This window comes from Rhagoletis zephyria, unplaced genomic scaffold, assembly GCF_001687245.7.
Source record: "Rhagoletis zephyria isolate East Lansing unplaced genomic scaffold, Rhagoletis_zephyria_1.1 Rzeph_scaffold_00967, whole genome shotgun sequence".
NCBI classification, from domain to species: Eukaryota; Metazoa; Arthropoda; class Insecta; order Diptera; family Tephritidae; genus Rhagoletis; species Rhagoletis zephyria.
In genome coordinates this window covers 70,712-88,298 of record NW_016158051.1, presented here as the reverse complement: position 1 = coordinate 88,298, position 17,587 = coordinate 70,712, and positions in this window count along the sequence as shown.

Below are 17,587 nucleotides of genomic sequence, written 5' to 3'. Positions count from 1 at the left end.
TTTGATGTTTTTTCCCAGCACAACAATTTAACAAAATTATTTTACAGTGCCAGTCAAGATAAAATAAAGTAAGTAAATCTTACAGATTGATATTATAATCTTAAATTGCATATATAACTAAGTCTATGAACTAAGAATAGAATTTATGTAATATTGAAGTAAGCAAAATTTGGGGAAATTAATAATTAGGTTTGAAGAATAACAACAAAAGGAAAAGAAAAGAAAACAGGACGAAGAAAGAAAAAAAATATTAATTTGAATAACTTATAAATTACTATAGTAAGAGATTAATTCTTTTTTAAACTGCAGTGCATTACTTAATAGCCTTAGTCTAGTGGGAAGTGAGTTCCAAAGACGTATGGAGATGATGAAAAATTGACGTTCAGATGTTAGAGTTCGATATTTCGTACGTGTTAGAAGTACTGACCTCAATGACTGAAGAAAATGGAGCCTTCTATAAAGATAAAAGGGTTCTTTTGTATATATTATTTTATGTAGAGTCGATAGCGTTTTAACCTTTAACAAGTTGTCAAAAGAAATATTAAGCAACCTTTCAGCAAGCGCTGATACGTGGTCAAGTCTGTTTAGCCCATATACATATCTAACAATGTTGTTATAGACAACATTTAGTTTCTTTTTACACACATAGTCACAATTTGCATAAAACTCACAGCCATAAAGCAGCGTAGGTATTAAGTACGCTTTCGCTAAAAGTAGTCTTATGTTTAACGGGGTGAAGTACTGTGTTAACCAGAGTGTACGAAGCATTCCATACACTTTTCCTACCGTACTAAAAATGTGATCTTTCCATGTCAAAGTTTTGTTAATGACTACACCAAGATTTTTTTACCGTGTCAACATATTCTATAACTGAGTTGTCAAAGATAACATTATCTAGGCCATTTGTATTGAATGACCTTCTATGAATGACGATACATTTTGACTTGTTAGGGTTTAGGCATAAGCCATTCACAGAAGCCCATTCACCTACATGAGCCAAGTCATTATTCTGGTTACTAATACACACACCAGTACGATCAGAAGGACAGCATACATACAATTGAACATCATCCGCATAAATGTGGACATTACAATATGTTAAAACATTTGGTAAGTCATTTATATACAAAACAAGTAACAGAGGACCCAGGATTGAGCCTTGTGGGACGCCACTTACTACAGGTAGGAAGTCAGAAATTCTGCTGCCAATGCTTACTGCCTGAGTTCTTTCACCAAGGTATGATCTAATGAGAGCGGTTGCTTGACTAGAGAAGCAAAATAAGTTCTCCAGCTTCTTACATAGCATGACAGAGTAATAGCCCGAACACAATGAAAACGACGAGCTACAAACCACAGCTGTCAAATTATTTTAACACGTACTCTTATGTAGATAATTATTTTGGCGACGACCGGGCTACGCGACGGCTGTGGTTGTGGCCAGATTAGATCTATTTCTATTTTTCTGGCGACAGATAAGGTTCTTCCTCTTCTTTTATGTCAAACTCATACAAATTCATGATGTCGCTGCCGCGTTCAAAGAAGTCATGTCGCCATCAACAAAGCGCTTAGATAATAAAGATGACAAATTGGAAGCTGTGGTCGGTAGCTCGTCGTTTTCAATGTGTTCAGAACTTAAATTAGCAAAACACTTGAACTGCACCAAGCTTATTCTGATAACTTTGACTGCAAGTCGGCACGGGTTACCGTGGTTAGAATTTCATATAATTTTATTCGAATATTTTTTAAGACAACACCAATGAAATGAGGGGGTATGCGTAAAAGAAAACAATGTTGGTTTTTTTGGGACAATCTAATATACATATATATTTCATTTCTCTGATAATCCCCTCCTGGTTGTGACGTGATTTTTCATTTTTAGTGAAATTGATGTATTAGCTAGGCCTATGCTGAAAGCGAAGTCAAGAACGGCTAACGGGTTTGCTCGTTTTTATTACATTTTGTGTCTTTCTGTCTGTCGAAGGTTTGTAAAGAGAAAATTTGATAAAGGGTGTTGCAATATAAAAAAAATTATTATAAATAAGCCGCAATAATGCCATTTCACTGAGAACGTATTACAAAATTAATTCAGAAAAAAATTTCGATAGGGTTGCCACCATTCGAAAAAAAGCTAATGTATAAAAATGGATTACTTTCATGTGTTATCGCATCACTCAAGAACGGCTCAACGGATTTGCTTCGTTTTTATTTCATTTTGTGTCACTCTGTCTGCAGAAGGCTTGTAAGGAGAAAATTGGAAAATTGTGTTGGCAGATATCTGCACTATCAGAAAAAAAATTAATTATAAATAAGCCGCAATAATGCTATTTCACTGAAAATGAATACAAAAATTTAATTCACAGAAAAATTTCGGTAGGGTTACCACAATTCGAAAAAAAATGTATATGTAAAAATGGTCGCATACCTCAAGAACGGCTCAAGGGATTTGCTTCGCCTTTATTTAATTTTGTATCTTTCTGTCTGTAGAATGAATGTAAAGAAAAAACTCGAAAACCGGTGTTGCCACATATTTCAAATATCAAAAAATAAGTAATTATAAAACCTTCTTTTATTTATTTATTTTTATTTATTTAGTTAATTAAGTCAAACACACAACCATAAGTTATTTTTACAATGTTTGACCTTAAAACTAGATTACATAGGTAAAACTTAAATTAATTATTATTATAATTCTTCTTCTTTTTTGGCGCTGTAACCGCCTAAGCGATTTTGGCCGAGTTCAGCAAAGCACGCCAGTCATATCTCCTCTGTGCCAACTGACGCCAATTGGAAACGCCAAGTGAAGCCAAGTCCTTCTCCTCCTGATCTTTCCATCGCAGTGGGGGCCTCCCTCTTCCTCTGCTACCACCAGCGGGTTCCGAGTTGAATACTTTCAGAGCTGGAGCGTCGGTGTCCATTCGAACGACATGGCCAAGCCAGCGGAGCCGCTGTATTTTAATTCGCTGCACTATGTCCATATCGTTGTAAAGCTCATACAGCTCATCGTTCCATCGTCTGCGGTACTCGTCGTCGCCAACGCGTAAAGGACCGTAAATCTTCCGCAAAATCTTTCTCTCAAACACCCCAAGAGCCGCCTCATCGGATGTTGTCATTGTCCATGCTTCTGCGCCATATACCAGCACGGGCATGATGAGTGACTTATAGAGCGTGGTTTTCGTACGTCGAGAGAGGACTTTACTCCTGAATTGCCTACTCAGTCCAAAGTAGCACTTGTTGGCAAGAGTGATTCTACGTTGGATTTCAATGCTGACATTATTATCGGTGTTAATGCTGGTTCCCAAGTAAACGAAATTCTCTACTTTCTCGAAATTGTAACTGTCAACAGTGACGTGGGTGCCAAGGCGCGAATGTGCTGACTGTTTGTTTGATGACAGGAGATACTTCGTCTTGTCCTCGTTTACCACCAGACCCATGCGCTTTGCTTCCCTATCCAACTTGGAAAAGGCAGAACAGACTTCGCGGTTTTTGTTACCGATGATGTCGATGTCATCGGCATAAGCCAGCAATTGCACGCTCTTGTAGTAAATTGTTCCTGAGCGGTTCAGTTCTGCAGCTCTTATTATCTTCTCCAACATCAGATTAAAGAAGTCACATGAAAGGGAGTCGCCCTGTCTGAAACCCCGTTTTGTGGCGAACGGCTCGGAGAGGTCTTTTCCAATTCTGACGGAGCTGGTGGTATTGCTCAACGTCATTTTACACAGCCGTATGAGTTTTGAGGGGATGCCAAATTCAGACATAGCGGCGTATAGGCAACTCCTTTTAGTGCTGTCAAAAGCGGCTTTAAAGTCGACAAATAGGTGGTGAGTGTCGATCCTTTTCTCGCGGGTCTTTTCCAAGATTTGGCGTATTGTGAATACCTGGTCTATGGTGGATTTTCCAGGTCTAAAGCCACACTGATAAGGCCCAATCAGTTCATTGACGGTGGGCTTCAGTCTTTCACACAATACGCTCGATAAGACCTTGTAACCTATGCTTAGAAGGCTGATCCCGCGGTAGTTGGCGCGAATGGCGGGGTCACCTTTCTTGTGGATTGGGCAGAGCACACTTAAATTCCAGTCGTCGGGCATGCGTTCATCTGACCATATTCTGCACAAGAGTTGATGCATGCACCTTATCAACTCCTCGCCGCCGTACTTGAATAGCTCAGCTGGCAGGCTGTCAGCTCCAGCGGCTTTGTTGTTTTTCAGCCGCGTTATTGCTATACGTACCTCGTCATAGTCAGGCGGTGGAACGTCGACTCCGTCATCATCGACTGCGGGCTCGGGTTCTTCTTCTCCACAACTTTCCGTGCTGCTACCATTTAGTAGGGCGGAAAAGTGTTCCCTCCATAATTTAAGTACGCTCTGGACATCAGTTACTAGGTCGCCATTATTGTTCTTACAGGAGTGCGCCCCGGTCTTTAAACCTTCCGTAAGTCGCCTAACTCTCTGGTAAAATTTTCGGGCATTCCTCCTGTCGGCCAGCATTTCAAGCTCTTCGCACTCACGTATTTCTGCCTCTCTCTTCTTGTTGCGGCAAATACGTCTCGCTTCCCTCTTCAGATCCCTATAGCGGTCCCACATAGCGCGCGTTGCGCCCGATCGCAGCGTGGCCCTGTAGGCGGCATCTTTTTTCTCTGCAGCTTCCTGACACTCCTCATCGTACCAGTTGTTCTTTCGGGCTCGCTGAAATCCGACTACTTCTTCGGCGGCGGTACTTAATGAGCGGGAAATGTGGTTCCACTGCTCGCATATGTCGGTTTGTTGAAGAGTGCTCTCTGAGAGCAGGTGTGAGAGTCGAGTAGCGAAAGCGCTGGCTGTCTGTTGTGATTGCAGCTTTTCGACGTTAAGCTTTCCTTGCATATTTGGGCGCACATTTTTTGCTGCACAGAGGCGGGTGCGTATCTTGGCTGCAACAAGATAGTGGTCCGAGTCGATGTTTGGGCCTCGGAGTGTGCGTACGTCTAAAACACTGGAAGCGTGCCTTCCGTCTATCACAACATGATCGATTTGGTTTCTCGTTTTTCGATCCGGAGACAGCCAGGTAGCTTGATGGATCTTTTTATGCTTGAACCTAGTACTGCATACTACCATGTTTCGGGCCCCGGCGAAGTCGATCAGCCTCAATCCGTTGTCGGACGTTTCGTCGTGGAGGCTGAATTTTCCGACGGTGGTTCCAAAGATCCCTTCTTTGCCCACCCTGGCATTGAAGTCGCCAAGCACGATTTTGATATCATGACGGGGGCAGCGCTCGTACGTGCGCTCCAAGCGCTCATAGAAGAGATCCTTGGATGCCTCATCCTTCTCTTCCGTCGGGGCATGGGCGCAGATGAGCGAGATGTTGAAGAATCTCGCTTTGATGCGGATTGTGGCTAGACGCTCGTCCACCGGGGTGAACGACAGTACTCGGCGACGGAGTCTCTCTCCCACCACAAATCCAACTCCGAATTTGCGCTCCTTTACATGGCAGCTGTAGTAGACGTCGCAAGGCCCCAGACATTGTTTGCCTTGCCCCGTCCAACGCATTTCTTGGATGGCGGTGATGTCAGCTTTTGTCCTTACGAGGACATCAACCAGCCGGGCAGAGGCACCTTCCCCATTAAGGGTCCGGACATTCCAGGTGCATGCCCTCAAATCGTAGTCCTTTAAACATTTGCCGTGGTCGTCATCATAAGGGGGGGTCTCATCCGAGGCTTTGCCTTGCTTCTTCACTGGAAGTGGTTTTTACGTGGCGGGTCCCAAGCCCAGCGCACAACCCATTGCTGGGACGGGGGTGGTTTCGCAACCAAATACACGTTTATATAGCGAGCCGCTTGCTCCAAGCAGACACCCGCTTGCAGCCGCACCTACTGGTGAACAGACGCTGCAGACTTCAGTGAGCCCTTAAACCGAATAAGTCAGAGTGGCCCCACCGAAGCTCCCTCTCTTTCTGCCGTGACCCAAGGCTCCACTCGGATTGGTTACCGCATCTCGCACATGGGTTGCTCACGTTGCCCAGAGTGCGCGAACGAGGACGCAAGAGTCGGGATTGAGTATAGCCATGCAACTGTAACTGCATACCCAGCGCAACGACTATACCCCATAGCACTCTTGCTTATTATAATTAGCAATTAATAATAGTAGTGGTAGAAGTAATAGAGAATAGGACAAAAGTAGCGATAGTAGTAAGTAAGAGACTATAAAAGAGATGATACTGGAATAAATACATTAAATTGATTGAAAAGAATACGTTCAACAATATTCTGCAAAATAAAGAAGCAATTCCGGTCTAAAGCGCAGAGTCCCCTTTATGTTTCTAATTTTTAGGGGTAAAAAGTTCCATAAGCGGACAGAGAACACAAAGTATTGACGTTCGGTCACCAAACAACTATATTTCATTGCGACTGAATTGAGCGAACGGGAAGATTTGGAGAACTGAAGTCGATCTCTGAGATATCGGGGCTCCTGAGTAGTAATGATCTTCTGAAGTAACACTAAACATTTAAACATTAGCAAATCGTCAAAAGATACAGATGCAATTTGCTTTGCAAACACAGAAATGTGGTCATAACGTTTTTTAGAGTAGACGTACCTAGCGATGTTATTATACAATACATTAAGTTTACTACGACACACACTATCACAATTAGTATACAGCGAATTTTCACTAGTGTGAAGTGTTGAGTGGTCCATAGATTTCGGAGCATACCCTATACTTTGCCTATGGAGCTAAAAATGTGATTTCTCCACGTCAAAGTTCTATTAAATACAACCCCTAAATTTTTAACAGTGTCAACATATTTAATCACAGCATTATTTAATTTAACCTCGGTGCAGTCGTCAAGTATGAAGATTTTCCTGTATATAGCGATGCACTGAGATTTATCTGGATTAAGGATCAGTCCATTGTCAGAGTCAATGGGACAACTAACATATAATTGGACATCGTCTGCATAAACATGGACATCACTATATTTAATCACACTAAACAGGTCATTAATAAACAGAACAAACAGCAAGTTTTTAAGTTTTAAGATCAAAAGTTTGTGGTCCACAGAGTCGAACGCTTTGGAATGGTCAAATAGAGTAAGAAAAGTCACACATTTTTTGTCAATATTAAGTCTAATATCGTCTGAAACTTTTAAGAGCGCCGTAGTGCAGCTCCTATTGGATCTAAACCCCGACTGCAATAGGTTGACCAAGGAGTTCTTGCTCAGAAATGCGTTTATCTGGCGATACGTTCAAGAACTTGGGACAGAAATGGTAATATTGCAATTGGTCGACAGTCACCATTCGATTTCTTTATTGGAATAATCTTGGCCCTCTTCCAGGAGTTAGGAAAAATTGATGTGGTAATGATAGTATTCAGAGCGTAGGTAAGATATTGTAAGATTTTTGGTAATATACATTTCAGAAACTTTGGATGAATACCATCAACACCAGCCGTATTCGATTTTACACTGAGCATGGACTGAACTACTTCACAATCATCAACATATTTGAAACAAAAACTAGGCATCACAACAGTTTTATTAGAACAGTAACTGTCGTAACATATATTACTCAAAGAATCGGGCAAACGTACAAATTGTTCATTTAATAGGCTTACATTAACTGATTCAGAGACGAGAGTGGTTTTTGTTGCCAATCCCGATCTCACGGATTCTTTTCCACGTCGGTTTGGAACCAACCGCCACACTGACCTGATGCTCATAATATTGTAATTTTTTTAATTTAATTGCTTTGGTGACATCTCGTCTGCGAGCCTTAAATGTATTATAATTTTCTAAGCATTTAAATAGCTTCCAGTTTCGATATGCATTGTTGCGTTTGTATATCAAATCTTTAATATAGTTGTTGAAGCATGGCCGTTTTTTATCATTGACTGATTTGTATACAACTGGCACAAACTGATCAAAGAGTGAACTAACGTTTGCTTCAAGGAAATTAATTTGATCATTGCTAGATACAAAGTTGTAGATAGATCTCCAGTCAACTTTATCCACAGCTTCTTCAAGATGCTTGTAATCAATATGTAGAAAGTCGCGACATGAATAGAAGCTAGTGTCATAGGTCGATTGAAAGTCAAATGTCAAAAAATTAAATCGTGCTTAGAAAAATTTGGAACAGAAAGTTGGTCATAAAGGAGTATTTTTGTTGTCATTTACAAAAAATAGGTCCAGCAAAGTGCTACTAGTTTGCGTGAAATGTGTGGGCATTGAATCGTTAGCAGGGAATAAACCCAGGTTTTTCATGGCTAACGCAAACTTACTTTCACAAAGCAAGTCACTGTTAAAATCCCCTGCTATAACAATGTTATTATAATCAAGGGTCAAGTTTTCAATAAAATCCCAATAAGGATTTTTTCGTAATTAGATCTAATTTCAATGAAAATATATTCGATTGTGTTGAAATTTTCTGAAGCACATTTAAGGGAACAAGACAGGCTACTTTTTATAAACACAGCAACACCACCACCACCATCAATTTTAGATGGTAGGCTTTGGGCATTGAAATGACATATTTTTTTAGACTTTTGCTTACTCAGGACGCGAATCATATTGAATCATTAAAATGCGAATATTACCAAACGTAATGAAAGATAAGGTTAACACAATAATTAAGAGAAAGTTTAAGTATCGGGAAAAGAGAAAATAAGAAAACGAGATACATGAAAAGAGAAAGTTACAATTCGCCCTTAACATTAAACTAGAGAGTGATATGAATAAGAGAAAACTAACTGAACACAAACTTAAATATATAAAATAACATAGTCATTTATTGCTGTCTAACATAGCTGCAATTTCCTCTTTGGTAAGTACCTTGACAGCTGCGCCTCCAGGCATCACGCGGACGTATACTTCGCCTCTAACAGAATAGGCAGATGTTAAACGCCTTTGCTTTTTCAGCTGTGTCGCGAACTGCAAAACTTCGCGATTAGCATTCGTTTATATAAACTCTCCCATCAGTTTTGCCTCCAATATCAAGAAGCTGAAAGCACCTTTTTTTTTGATTTTATATAACCTGGCAGCAACTTTGAAAAGCAGAGATCGGTCTAATGGAGAGACTAACTTAATAGTGAGAGGTGCAGATTTTCTGTTCTCTTTCCCCCTGCGCACACGAAACGCAGCGCGAACGGGGAGAGCATTTACCTCCATCGCTTCGCACAGCTTTTCAAAAATATCGCTTACGTTTTCCTCGTTTTAGTGCGGTATCCCACTAACAATAATGTCCGCTGAAACACTGTTTTTGTCGTGCACTGCAAGTTCAGCCTTGAGCTCACACACATCTTTACGCAGCTGCTCAAGTTGCGCATATTCGCTCTCAACTTTCGCGAAATCCCTAATACTCCGCTTCATGTTCGACAGATCAGCTGTGATCTCGCTAATTCTACTTAGTACCTGTTCTTCAGATGCCTTCAGTCATCTCCCTTTCCTTCAAGCCGCGTAATCCATACAGGCGTAGAGCAAGTCTCATCTTTACCTATTTTAATTTGAGGCGTAGGTGGCTTTGGTGGTGAGGTGCTGATCAGGCGCGCAGATTTAGTGCGAGTTCCCATGCTTGCACAAAACTATCCAGCAAAGCAAGTAAAGATTAACAAAAAATGCACACGACAACAACAGCAATCAAAAAGCAGAGAACGAGAACAGCGACTATGGAGACAGCTAAAGCAGCGAAGTTAATGACGGTGGCGCCAGTGGCGACAGTGACAGCGGCAGCAAAAGAGTCGGCAAAGATGCAGAAACGGCGACAGCAGTGATGATTGTGCACAATTTTAGCAGATTTATACCAGCAGCAACACTGAATTTGTGGCAGGAACAGAAAAAGTCGCACGTTATGTGTAGACGAAACTTTTGTATATTTTAAGACTATATTTGGCAGAAATTACACGTTATATTTAGAAACTTCACAGATCGAGAGTAAAGCACGTCTGCTCACGTCGACGGCAGATTAACGATTTATTTCAAATACATTTTTTTTGTTCTCATTCTCAACATCAGCAGACCTTTCCGTTCATATATATGTATATAGCCATATATGTAAAAGATTAAAAGATTTCGTATTATTTTTGACTTTGTTAGACATTCGGTGACTCTTTTGAACTTAATAAGTTTGTCTTTCATTGAATATAAATGAGAAAAAACAAGTATCTTAATCCTTTTTCGAAACGATATATTATTATCTCCTGCTTCCTATATCAAAATATGAGTTTTCATAAAAAGTGGACTTCACAACTTTTCTCACTAAGGGTACGCTCACACAGAAAGCTGAGCCGAGCCAAGCGAAGCTGTTCCGAGCTAAGTGAAGCTTTGAAATTGCTGTAGCTATAGGAAAGTGCTCATACAGCATGCTTTTTAAAAAGCGTTTTGTAGCAGAAAGCAAAGTAGTTTTTGATTTTGAATTTTCTATTTAATTTTTGAGCTTCATGACGCTGCTGCAAACAAGATATCAAAATATTCAAACAAAATAAAATTTTACAACTAAACTTTTGAATAAAATTGAGCAAATATTTTTGCCGCTTTTCATTGACGGTAATTTTTGTGGTATCTTTCCAGCCGAGTCCATCAGAAGAGCTACGCTTCGCTTCATTTAGTGTGAACACCAGCAGCTTCGCCTTGTTCCACCTTTCTTCGCTCGGCTTTCTGTGTTACGTATCCTAAGTCATTAATATATATCAACGATGACAAATCACAAAAGTTCTATTTTTTCGATACATAACGCTGTCTCAATGCTTTCTATATAGTTATGAAATGTGTATAAATAATCCAATACTGTATATTAGAAATTATTAGTTTGTTTAAAGATACTTTTAAAGCACATCATGGCAGGAATTAATCGAATCCTCAACAGCGATCATCATGGAGTATAACTTCGAACTGGAACTAATGTGTTTTAAGGACATGGAAGAACCTTATATACATATGTATTGAAGATGAAGATGAGGGAGAAAATATATATATTTTTTTTAGTTAATATATTTATTTGCAATCTATCTTACATAAAGACATTCAGCAAATTAGATATTATAAGATAATGGCAGCGGTAGATTCACACACGTGCAAAGCTACATAAGGAACTACAAAATTTGTTACCCATACATTTAGTTTTAAATTATTAGATTTTACGAGTAATTCAAAGTTGCTTAGCTTCATTGTAGAACTTATCCTAATAGCTTAACTTAATAACTTAAGTCACTTACTTAACTTAAGATTAAGGTTCATAGTATTAAATAGGAGTCACAACATTAGAGGAATGGCAAGTCTAAGATATGAGTGCGCTTTAGCAGTTGGATTTATGTGGTTAGATAAACGTGCAAGATATCTATTACTAAAGTTTGGGATTTCGCTCTTTACAAATGGAAACCCAGATCCTTGGGAATAGCTTCATTGGTAACAAACCAAAGGGCATTAACAAGTGCTCGCAATGCTTTTGATTGGTAACGTTGCAGTATCTCCACATTGGACTTGCTAGCCGTACCCCAAAGCTGTATTCCGTATGTCCATATGGGCTTAAGAATAGCTTTGTATAGCCTTATTTTGTTTTCTATAGTGAGTTGAGAGTTACGACCAAGCAGCCAGTACATGTGTTTTATTTTGATTTTTAGCTGCTGGTGCTTAGCCTTAATGTGGTTTTTCCAAGTAAGGCGTCGATCAAGATGCATACCTAAATATTTGAAATTGTCACTCGTGGGAATCTGGTTATTATTTAAAAATACAGCAGGGCATTGCTCTCTTCTCAATGTAAAGGTGACATGGGTAGACTTTTCAGGATTAACATTAATTCTCCATTTATTAAGCCAAGTTTCTAGAATGAGCAGTTGATTTTGTAGCAACGAGGAAGCTTCTACAGGAGACTCGCTAGAAGCGATAAAGGCTGTATCATCAGCAAAAGTCGCCACTTCTACTTCTTCTGTTGTGGGCATGTCCGATGTAAATATAGTATACAGTACGGGACCTAAAACGCTACCCTGAGGTACACCAGAGTTAATACTATAAATTTCTGACGAGCCATCCTGGTGCCTTACATAGAAGTGCCTGTCACTCAAATACGACTTAACTACTAGATAGAAATGTGCTGGCAAGAGCTTTTTTATTTTGAAAAGAAGTCCGGGGTGCCAAACTCTATCAAATGCTTGTTGCACATCCAAAAAAGCTGCAGAACAGTATTTTTTCCCTTCTAGCGCACCTGTAATTACGTTTGCAACCCTATGGCATTGCTCTGGTGTGCCATGCCTTACTCTAAACCCAAACTTATATTCAGGTATTGTGTTATTATCCTCAATTACTGGCAACATTCTTCGCAAAAATATTCGTTCGAATATTTTCAAAATGTTACCAGCAAACTAATAGGAACGGTAAGACTTGACACAGTTTTCGGGTTTATTTGGTTTTAGAACCATGACTACAATAGCACATTTCCATTGGGTGGGGTAGTGGTTTATGTTGAGAATAGCATTGTATATTATCGTAAGAAATTCGATAGCTTTCTCAGGTAGAGCCTTAACCACTTTGCTATCAACACAATCATATCCGGGCGATTTGCGGTTATTTAGTTTAGTTACTTCTTCAGATACTTCACTATTTCATATCCGACTTATTGGAAAATCCATTTGACATGGAGCTTCAAGGAAGTTTAGTATCTCCGTGTCATCACCGCCACTATTCGAGGGATTAGCTTGAAAGGTCTGATAGAGGTGTTTTGCAAATGCCTCTGTTTTGGTTTCATCACTCCTACACCAAACCCCATCTGAGTTCTTTATGGCGACGTTACGTTTGATTGGTCGCTTAAGGTACTTGGTAGCTCTTCAGAGACTGTGCTCATCGTTCTTTGTGGGCTCAAGGTTTTTGATGAACGAACTGAAGGACTGATTTTTAAAATCAGATAGCCTTGATTTTAGCTGTTTCATTGCTTTATTAAGAGCTCTCTTTGCGGCCGGATATCTATTTTCCTGCCAGGTTTTTCTTAATCTTCTTTTGGTATTAATAAGTAGCAATATTTCAGCTGGGACTTGCATGTGGTCATTAGATGCGGGTTGCTCCTTTGTCGGACTAGACGGATATGCGGCCTCATGAATAAGATTTGTAAATGATTCTAACGCTGCGTCCAGTTCGATACCTGTTTCTAACGGTACATTAAGGTCAATATATTTATCAATCCAATATTGAAAAGATTCGAGGTCAGTTTTTGTGGTGAGGACCTTATATTTCTTGGAGGTGTGGTGAACATTGTCATTGTATATTGCAATTAAAGGCGAGTGATCGGAACTAAGATCGTTACTGTTCTGTATGCTTAACTTACTACTAGGTATACCAGAATATACCACAAAGTCAAGAAGATCCGGAATTTTCCTTGGATCGCTTGGCCAATATGTTGGTGTGCCTGTCGATAAAATGGATAAGTTTCTCTGGGAGATGCATCTTTGGAGCTCTTTTCCCTTCGGGTTTGTGCGCCTAGATCCCCACCAAGGGTGTTTTGCATTGGAGTTCCCGCCTACAAAAAATTTGGATCCAAAATGTTTAAAAATCTTAACATATTGGTCAGATTTTATACTGAATCGTGGGGGAAAGTATACTGAGTATATTGGTAACTCGTGGGCGTCACATTTAATTTTAACCCCGGCTGCTTGTAAGTATTGCTCTCTGACTTCCTCTAAACTTTCATATTTAATGAGCCTCCATGGGCTCTGTTGTAAGGATGGTTAGCTCAAATAAGGTCATAACCGATAATTCTAAAGTACGATTTACTCGTAAAATGAGTTTCGGACACTAACAGAATGTCAATATTGTTTAAATTGAGCAACATTTTTACTTCCTCGGTATGATTATTCAGGCCATTGGCATTCCAAACCGCTATACGCAGATTCATTTGCATAGTTTTTCCAGTAAAGTGGACATCATTTTAAACAAATTTTGCGTAAGCTCAAGTTGTTTGGCAATTAAGTTTTAAATTTTTTGAAGAACATTGTTATCTAGATTTGAATTACTTTGGACACATTGAGCGTAGGACATATTCGGATTAACATATTCATTTTCTCTTTGTGGAAAATTATGTAATTGGGGAAAATTTTGAGGTACATAAGATGAGATGAGAAAGTGTGTCTTTTATCTGCCATATTTGGTTTTTTGGCAAGGCTTTGGTATACCTTGCGTCCCTTATAGTTCGCTGGGTGGTTTTGTAAACAATTTATGCATCTGGCAGGGGAATCTTTGCTTTTTACACATTCAGCAGTTGCGTGATCCAGGCCACATTTCACACACCTGTATGGCTTTGTGCAGTATGATTTTGTGTGCCCGAACTCTTGACACCGATGACATTGTACAACGTCAGTGACCTTCTTGGGAGGTTCAACTTTTACAATAGCGTTGCCTAAATATTTTAAGTTAAAGATGTTTTTATTGTTGTTGTTCGGTTCTAGGTCAACAAAATGCATACACAGAGGCATATTTGTAAATCTACTTCTTATATTGCTGACGTTCCTAATTTGAAAACCCAGAGCTTCTATTTCTTTTTTAATTTCATCTACTGGAGTAGAGAAGTGTAAATTCTTTAAAACAATTCTATACGCACGCTCCTGTTTCAGTTTATATGTATGGAAGTTAATTTTTTTCCCTTTCATATCAGTTATCAAAGTTCTATACGAATCTATAGACTTGATCATCACTCGAATTTGACCATCTCGCAAGGCTTTATAACTAAATTCGGGCTTATTGATAATACTTTCTAAATACTTAATCATACCGCTGATGTCGCTAATGTTTGGTATAATAATTGGTGGTGGTTTTGGTGTTATCTCTTCCATGTTATGCTGTGCTGCGTTATCACTGTCCGACTCGTCTTGTAAGCCGGCAGATATGTTTGTGCTGCTGCAATTGTTGTTGTTGTTGTTGTTCTTCGTAGTCGTGCTATTAGTTTCTACTATGTTTATATTGATGTCTGGCTTTGAGCGCTTGTGATTAATAGTGGGAGAGCCTAATTGACGTCTTTTGCTTGTCACAGTTTGCCATTCTACTTTGTTATCACTTTCGTTGCTCATATCAATATCATCAATAGCAGTAGCAGAAATGGCGTTCTGCTCTATTAGTGTTGGGTTGAGTTAGCTTGTAACACGGCATTTAAATTTGTCGTTTGTGGTGAGTATTGGCTGGCCAGAGTATTTAACTCATCAATAATGTCTGATGCTCTCTGCAGCGAGTGACCTTGCTCTAAAGGTGAGCGCTGGCCACTCATTTATTGACGTGTTAATTTCACTTGTAATAGTTTTATTTATAAAACTTAACATTGAAATAATAAATAAAAGTCAATGGGAGTAAGCTATGTATGTTCACTTCACTATTAAATGTTAGAGTCTCTGTCTCAGATTTCGTTTGCTAAATTATCTTTTTATTATTAAGTTTTTCGCGTAAGCACATAGCAATACTCGCGACTTGACGTTTTAATTCCCACCGCGGGTATAGGGAGAAGATATAGTTATGAAATGTGTATAAATAAGCCAATACTGTATATTAGAAATTATTAGTTTGTTTAAAGATACTTATAAAGCACATCATGCCAGGAATTAATCGAATCCTCAACAGCGATCATCATGGAGTATAATTACGAACTGGAACTAATGTGTTTTAAGGACATGGAAGAACCTTATATACATATGTATTGAAGATGAAGATGAGGGCCCACGGCTACCGGTTTTGGGCGTCGCAGTCAGAGCGGCCCATGCTTTCTTTAACACAAAATGGGATGAAGAGGATAATACCTGGAAATTTCTATCAGTTTGTGGCTGGGAAATCGAAGAGTACATAATGGAACAACATTAAAACCAACAGGAATATGAAAGGAGGGGTTTAAAAATTAAAACGCAATTAAAGTATTAAAATAGGATAAATAGGAAAGCGATGTATGATGTAAAAGTTTATTCTAAATCATATAATAATAATCATATATTTCAAATAAAATTAAATGTTGAATTAGTATTTAGAAATTTAATCATATAGAGCCATAGATTTATTAAAAATCTTCAACGTTTATTTGAATATAATATTATTTTATATGAGTTATTTATGAAAAAAGGTTAAGTCATAAATCGTCAGTCGGGGGAAAAGGTTTTATAAATCATATAATTAATAAGCTTCCTATTGGCCTTCATTTACCTAGTTATCAATTTTGTGGACCTGGAACGAAACTAAGGAAACGTTTAGTAAGAGGAGATCGAGGGATCAATCTACTAGACGCTGCTTGTAGAGAACAAGATATATCATATCTATATAATAAAGATTTAGAGAACCGACATATTGCTGATAAAAAATTAATTGAGAAGGCTTGGGAAAGAGTTACAGCGAAGGATAGAAATCTTAATGAGAAAACAAATGTTTGGTTAGTTATAGTAAAAACATGCTTTAAAAAGTGCTAAACAAAATTGAAAGAAAAGTGATAACTTAAAAGATGCAATAAAAATTTCACGAAACGTTGTAAATAACACTTTTAGAGAAAAAAACAATCTATAACACAAAATACCGCGTGTAATATCATTACCTAAATCTGAAGGATTTCTCCCATTGCGCCTTTATTCGTAGCATGAGGAGCACTTGGAAGTCTATCTGGCGGTACAACAGGAATTATTAAAACAATCAATGCTATAAAAACTGGAAAGGAGCAGTTATTGGAGGTGAAACGTCATAATAATACAATGGAAGCAATCTCAATGGGAAAACCTATAAAAAGGCATTCGGATTATATTTAAAACCATACCAAAACAACTCTTAATGAAGCTACCTAGAAGACCTCTTACTGATGTCGACTTGAAGAAGTATTCAAAATTTTAGAGGTGTGGATAGTTCAAAGGGTCCGGGAACACATTGGGTAGCTTACTGGAAAAACGATAATGAGATTGATTATCTCGATAGCTTTGGAAACTTACAGCCTCCTAAGCATTTAATAAAGTATTTAGGAAAAAACACTAACTACAGCTTTGATCAATAGCAAAGTTATAATTCAAATAATTGCGGACATTTATGTTTAAAATTCTTATTATGAAAATAAAAAAGTAATTATAAAACTTTCTTTTATTTCAAATTAAATTTTACTAGTAATAATCCCCGAAAATCGGGCTACTCGTGGTCTAAAAATCTGGTTGTTTCGTTTTTCTAAAAACCACATGCATTGCTTTCGGCATTTAACTTTAACTTTGGTATTTTGCCAATCAATACTCAATACGTATACAAATTACTATTTTTTTATTGCGGACGCAACAATAATTTTGAATTGGCGACGTTAAATACAAACGGAAGTGTTGATTCGCTGTACTATTAATTTATATGGGGTAGTAGAATTCGTTTCCCTTATGAACCACATATTTTAAGTCCATTAACTAACCCTTTATACAGGGTGTCCAAAAGTAACGTGCCAAACTTTAGGGGAAGGTAGGTGGGGGGTGAGCTCCCTGATAAACAAAAAATTTTCAGGTAAAAGTGTCACCGTTTTTGAAATATTTACATTTTTTCGAATTTAAAAAAAATCGTGCCTTTTCATGTGTTTTCTTTAACTGCAACTACAAACCGGGCAATACTTAGTAAATTTTTTATGTAAAATACTTCCAGATAGTTGCCTCTCCATACTCA